The sequence below is a fragment of the Sinocyclocheilus anshuiensis genome, unplaced genomic scaffold (assembly GCF_001515605.1).
Source record: "Sinocyclocheilus anshuiensis isolate Anshui unplaced genomic scaffold, SAMN03320099.WGS_v1.1 scaffold601, whole genome shotgun sequence".
NCBI classification, from domain to species: domain Eukaryota; kingdom Metazoa; phylum Chordata; class Actinopteri; order Cypriniformes; family Cyprinidae; genus Sinocyclocheilus; species Sinocyclocheilus anshuiensis.
Genome location: NW_015536496.1, coordinates 373,225 through 380,532, shown reverse-complemented (window position 1 = coordinate 380,532; position 7,308 = coordinate 373,225). Strand labels below are relative to the sequence as shown.

General features: G+C 35.4%; 1 pseudogene; it reads right to left on the bottom strand.

The window, feature by feature from the left end:
* Window positions 1–1,164: 1,164 nt before the first annotated feature.
* On the bottom strand, window positions 1,165–7,236 carry LOC107686863 (myosin-6-like; annotated as a pseudogene).
* Window positions 7,237–7,308: the final 72 nt, after the last annotated feature.

The window sequence follows — 7,308 nt, the reverse complement described above, 5'->3', positions numbered from 1 at the left end:
TACTGTCTATCAGAGCTTCTTAAAAAAAAAAAAAGCATACAAATGTGTTACCACACACATATACATGGGTCAAAGACGAAAAAGGGTTTAAGCATAAAAACAATAAGTGTAATACTGCTTTAAATTGTTGTTTTCCCCCCAAAAAATGTTAAAAAAAAAAAAAATTTAATTTAATTGCAATTTTGTTTTTCTGAGCAAAACATAAATGTCATACATTTTTCCCTGATTTACAGAAGAGACCCACTAAAATGTCTTGTCGGGCATATTTACAACAAAAATCAATTTATGACATATTAAAACACTTAATTACTTTCACCCCAAATACTAATTAGTTGTAATTTTACATTTTTAAAATGTGCCACTATCCTAGGTTTTGCCCATTTGTCAGTAAGATTTTTTTACTCATTTAAAACACAATCAAATTTAATATGCTCCCTTATTCTTTTATATATTTTAATATGTACACGCCAGAATAAGCATGTTTGAATTTTTACATAAATATTGTGTTACACTGAATGACAATGTAACATTATTTCAACCAAATTTTGACATTTTATTCTCCAAAAACTTATTTGAAACATTAAAAGTAGACACTTTACTTACATTTAATGTGCTTTCTATGGACATAAAATCACTTTTGTAAATTTATTTTGATGCGGACGTCTTAATGTCTTTGACCCACATACTGTGAGCAAGGAATCTAACCCGAGACATTCCAAATGAGGTAGATTGTGTTCTTCCAATTGAAAGGTAAGCTTTCCCTTTTATATTTTTTAATCTTCAATCTATCTTTCATTCAGTGCTTTCAATTCAATCATTTAATCAGTAAATGTAGATAGAACAGAACCATATTAACAATATAACTAAATGGAAGAGCATCCTCTTGTGCCTTTTGTCATACTTTATATAATCACATTTAATGTTTTAAAAAGTTAAATAAAAAAAACTGATTCAGAAGAAAAATGTTAAGTAAAAGTAAAATAGTAAAAAGCACGTTTTCTACTGTAAGATAAAGCTTCTACTTTTGTTTAAGCTATTTAATATGCTTGGTTTTTTATTTTATGTCCTTGATTTTCAAGCATTTTCTTCAATAGATAGTAATTACTCTAAAAGTCTTAAATCTTGAATAAATGGCTTTTCTAAAGTAGTGTAATTTCACCCAGTGTATTGAAGGTGAATGCAATGGCATCATGTTAAAACAACATCAATAGCAGAGAAGCAGGGATTTACTTGCACATTCATTTTATTCTACAGAACTACAGATAATGAAATCACTGGCACACTGAGCAAGCCTTTCAGAAAGATCCATGTGAGAGCTTCACTCTTCATCATGCCCTTTCTGTGAGGAAGAGACATGAAAAGGATAATGGGTAGAAGGTACTTTCTTTTCTTTTTTCAGCTGAAAAAAAAAAGTTATGTATTACTCAGACTTTGTTTACTAGAGATGCACCGATTGCAGGTGTGACCTGGTGATACCGATTTTTGCAGATTCTGATTTTCTTTCTAAGAACTATAATTGACAGCATAATACAAACAACTTTTTTCAATGCAAATAATAAATTTACATAATAAAAAAAATTATTAAACATCACAATTCCCCCAATCTGGACTAAGTTACAGATGTTCCCTCGCTTAAACAACTCTCAAAATAAAGTGCTCTGTGACTGGAAAGAGGTAGAAATAACAATTAACTGAAAATGAGTTGCTGTATATAACGAAATCCTTTCCCACTATGTTTATAAATGGAAATTTTTTCACCTAACTTTATTTAATGCGTCATCTTTCACATCAAATTCTTACATTGTTTCAATTAATTCAGTTAGAGTAATAAGAAACTGTAGAGTTGTTACCATTCAAATGAAATCACTATCAACAAACAGCATCTTTCCACTGCAGGACACACAGAAGCTGCATCTGAAGTGGCATTAGATGTGTTTATACAGACTGTTTGATGAAGCTGAGGTGCCATAAACCGCAAAATTGCAAATGCATAAATAATTTTATAAGACTAATGTTTTAAATAATTTTTTGAACATACATATAAGAAATGATGGGGAAAATGCAATGATACTTTTAAATATGAAACCAAATCACCAGTAGGAGGTGGCAGTGGCTGTTTTAATGAGTGAGTCATTTATTAATTCATTCACTGATTCATTCAAATGGCTGATTCATTCAGTAATGAGGCAAGTGACTGTCTTTATGAATGGGTTACTGAGTCATTGACTTACTCGATTTGTTCAAACATGTGGATTCATTCAGTAACGAAACACAGCTGTGTGTTGTCGGGAGACACAACAGTTCTGCTGTGGCTTTGATTGGAACTATTTTCATTTGCGAAGTCAATATTGTGTCTAAAATGTAAGTCACTTAATTTAAATGTGTTGTTTATTGAACTACTATTGTATAAAATCAGTGTCATATTGCAATCATGCTGATATTCGGGGGAAACATTTGGTCGTGTAATGTTGCTTATCATATATTATAAATATCTTTTTTTTTTAATGCATGAATCTATAACTTTCTGTGAGTGCTGTTTTTGGTGGCCAAGTTTCAGTGCTTCCCTAGCTACGTGTGTTATTGACATTTTAATCAGGCTTCTTGTCCGGTTGGGCAAGTAAAATTATCTCTCACTAGCCTTTTAAAGAATCTACTTGTCCCAGACAAGTTAATCGAGCCCTGTGGTTTCCCCACGGTTTACTTTGACCCTGCACGTATTACAAATTGCGAAATTTGTGTCTTATTAACTCACAGTGAAGAACTTCCACGCCGACGACATGTTTATATGTGGATGTGAGCGTAGCTGTGACATCAAAACCGAAACATGCGGAACATCAGCTAATTCCAGTACCTGGCCGGTCAATCGGTGCATCTCTACTGTTTAGTTATAATTTAATTTAATAATTTTAATAATAATAATTTATGCATTTAGCTGACGCTTTTATCCAAAGCGACTTACAGTGCATTCAGGCTATACATTTTTTACCATCAGTTATGCATCAGCTCTAAAAAGCTCATTTTGTTTATGCAGTTGTTTCTCCATAACTTTGGAGAGTTAAAGAGTTATCTTTACAAAATAATTTAAATAAAATGCACATGTGCACCACTTCATACACTGGGTATGCGTTAAAGAGCCAGTGTTGGTTTTGAGTAATAAATCTCATCAAATTGATTTAAACTATTTCATCAGGCAAACTGTTTTTCCAATTAATCACAATAATTTCAGAATCAAAGTAATCCAAATTTTGAGCTCACTGATGATGACTGTATATTGAATGAGGTCAGTTACCTTGGATCCTGAATGACGGCTCTTGGCTCTCAGCTTGTTGACCTGAGATTCAGCAATATCAGCCCTCTCTTCTGCTTCATCCAGCTCATGCTGAAGCTTACGGAACTTGGGCAGGTTAGAATTGGCCTGCTCCTCCTAAACAACAATAATTCATGTTCAGTAAGGGATTGGCGATTTTTTTAATTCCCAAAACCAGACAAGTCATATTTTGTAAATTTAACAAAATTACATTTTGAAATTTATATTACGGTGTTCTAAATGTTAATACTTGAAAATATTTCCAGTAAAAAAAAAAAAAATGAATAAAAATAAAACAATCATCTTAAACACAGCTTCCTCGGCAGCTCTGTCAGCTGCAGTTTGTCCACCAGGTCCTGCAGGCGACTCAGATTCTTACGATCCTCCTCAGTCTGCAAACAGAGTACAACATGATTTCATTGTGTCCCTATTTTTTTAAATGATGAATGGTATAAATTTGAGACATTTATTTGTATGTCAAAGAAAGTGACCTGGTAGGTGAGCTCCTTAATGTGTCTCTCATATTTACGAACTCATTTCACAGACTCGCTCGCCTTTCTCTGTTCCAGCTCCACCTCATTTTCCAGCTCTCTCACCTAAGAGTTGTGTAAGATATTTAGCTAATCAAATTTAGCTAAAATACACTTTCCGAAAACATCAGCAGCTTACCCTGGCTTTTTCTGGACCTGCTTCTTGCCTCCCTTCATGGCGATCTGCTCAGCTTCATCCAGACGGTGCTGCAGGTCCTTGATGGTCTGCTCCATGTTCTTCTTCATGCGCTCCAGATGAGCACTGGTGTCCTGCTCCTTCAGCAGGAAAATGTGTTATGGTTGTTAACAGTATGTTAATGATGAAGGGTTGTTAATCGAGGAGTAGTCTTCACCTGCTGGACATTCTGTCCCTTTGTGACCCACTCATTCCCCACTTTGACTCTTGGGTGGCACAGAGCCTTGATGAGATCAGCAGAGTTCAGGCCCATCAGATAAGCTGATTTATCAGCATCTGTTGCCAAAAATAGAATTAGAATAGAATGGTTAATGGTAACAAATTTCTTGCCTAATCAAAATCACAGAAACTTGTTGTCAATCCTGCCCAAAGAAATTGTATCAATAAAATTGCTATTGAAAAGCTACATTACATTTCTCAGTAAGGAGTTGGTAATGTCACTATTGTTTTTTTTGTTTGTTTGTTTGTTTTGTCACTGTGTCTGATTTAGAACAAGCTGAATTCTATTTTGATTCCTAAAAGAAAAGCAACTAAGGAAAATTTACCTTTTTTATCCTTCCAGTCAAAACCAAATGACAGCTTCAACTTTCAATACTGGCAAGTGAGCATGGCAGGTTAAGCATGGTAATCAATGGCTAGGTGTGCCTCATTTTGGGTGGTTCTTTGCCTCCAAGTTATGAATTTAAATGTTTAATTCACCTACTGTGAATTACCCCTTATGTGTCATGTCAGCATTTTTTCCTGATACCAACCCTCAGTCCCATCAGCCTCTGCCTGTTCCTCTCGTCGCTTCTGCTTGAACTTCATGTTGCCGTAGTGCATGATGGCACCAATCAGCTTGTAGATGCTGTTCTTCTCCTCTTGGGTGAAGCCCAACACATCAAACGCTTCCTACAGCAAATGTACAGCGTGTCTAATAATTCATTGCATTACATTGCATGTTATATGGACTTTAGTTCTAAAACTTGAGAAGTCAAGTATCAACAGATTTACGCATGTTTTGGATAACGCACATCTGTAGCCATCAGCTCGTCAGCATCATTAATAGAGGCCACTTGTGTCTCTCCTTGAGAAATGTAGACATAATCGTAAGGGTTTGCTGTGATCAGCAGCATCTCTGAGAGGACAGAAATATGTTTTAATACTAATACAAAAACAACTTTGTATCATCACTTGTGATTTCGCTTACCCAGCAGTTCTGGTTTCTTCTGAGACAGGATCTGATAGAAGATGTGGTAGTCTCTCTCAGCCTTGAGCTGGAAAGGGATTTGGAAAGGGACACGGGCTTTCTCTAACAGATCTGTTTGTATAAATGCAGAAGTATAGCTTTTACCATCAGCTCATTCACTGGCAGCAAAGTGAATGCGGATGAACTTGCCCTGTTTAAAACAACAGTCATCAATGTAATTGCATTGGGGTAAAAGAAAAAAAAACATTCCGTATGTTTTAAAACAGGAGGTATACAACTCACAAAACGAGACGAGTTGTCATTTCTGATGGTCTTGGCATTCCCGAAAGCCTCTAGAGCAGGATTACACTGGATGATTTGATCCTCCAGAGTACCTTAGAAAAACAGACAGATATAGACAGTAAAAAAATAGAGCAGAGAATTTTGTGGTTTAGCTGATTGTTAGAATAAAGTTTTTTTTTAATTATGTTAATGTAAATTACTCCACAAACATACACCTTTGACCTCATTACCTCAGTATTTTAGCAAAATTAACTTCTTTTTTTTTGTAATAAAGTATGAGTGACCCCTGCTGGCTTTATGTTTGCGTCTTCTTTCATTTTGAGACCACAGCCTTCCCCTGTCAAATAAACTCTTCTAATGCGGGAGAAAAGGTGTGTGTGTGTGTGTGTGTGTGTGTGTGTGTGTGGAATCCCACAGTTTCTAAAGTGCAGAGGGAATATTATTTAAAAGTTTTCTGTTTCAGGTACGGTACTGTATGTTCATCGAGTAACACTGTTTATTGACGCTTCTTATAGGCAAACTCGCGCTATGCCACGAACCAGTCTGATTTAAACTATAAGCGTACTCTGCTGAGAGATAAGCAGATGTATGTGCATGAGGAAATATCATAATTGTTTTAAAAAATAAATAAATAACACAATGCATGAGAACAGTTCCCGTATCTCTTTTGATTTGAGCTCCATCAGATCAGGCATGTTACAGGAACATTCTGTTGCCTGTCAGGGACTATTTTTCTAGCAGAAGGACAGCATTTAATGATTTAACTTTAAAAAGTAATATATAATACATATATTTTGCCTTTACTCAAGTAAAAGTAAAATTGTACCCTTAAAGTATAACCTAGCTAATTCATGTAATTTGTCACTTTATACCCCTTATCAATGCATATGTCTCTGAGCTTAAATCTTTGTTACATGGATCTGTTTCTAACCTTCTTATCACTCGAATCCTTCTTGCCACTACCAGCAGCAATGCTGGCGAAGTACTGAATGACTCTCTTGGTGTTCACAGTCTTTCCAGCACCAGATTCTCCACTGTCAACACAAACCAGAGTTAGAAATTTATGAAGAACTAATTTATAAAAATTAACAAATAAAGTCAAACCCCAAGATCTAACTAAAACTCTGAAAATCTTACGTGATAAGAATGAACTGGTTTTCTCTGTCTGTAAAAAAAAATCAAATTCTAAATATGAATGTAATGTGCATAGTAAATGAATATTAAATTATTTTGACTTATAGCCTGTGCTGTTTTTTTTAAAGGCAGGTTGTATATAAAATATATAGAGAAATGTTACGTTGACGCACCTGACAGCATGTACTGGTAGGCGTTGTCAGAGATGGAGAAGATGTGAGGAGGAGCTTCAGTCTTCTTCTTTCCTCTGTAGGCAAGGACGACTACCTGGTTGTACACTGGCAGCCACTTGTAGGGGTTCACAGTGACACAGAAGAGCCCAGAGTAGGTCTATAAGAGATTCACAGCAGCTTCAGATCTGCTCATACGTGATAAAGTGAAACTGTGAGTGTTTTAAGACTCACGTAGATCATCCAGGCTGCGTAACGCTCTTTGAGGTTAAACAGCACAGCGGGCTCGTGCAGGAAGGTGAACATCGCCATGTCCTCAATTTTATCAAACTTTGGCGGGTTCTGAGGATGAACATCAACCTCCTTCACAGTTACTGTCTGTGGGAACATCAGGTTTTTGACAGTCAAAACAGTGTGCATATTATTTTGTCCATGCAATCAAAATTAATCTGTTAATTTGTTCATTTTATATATATATATATATATATATATATATATGT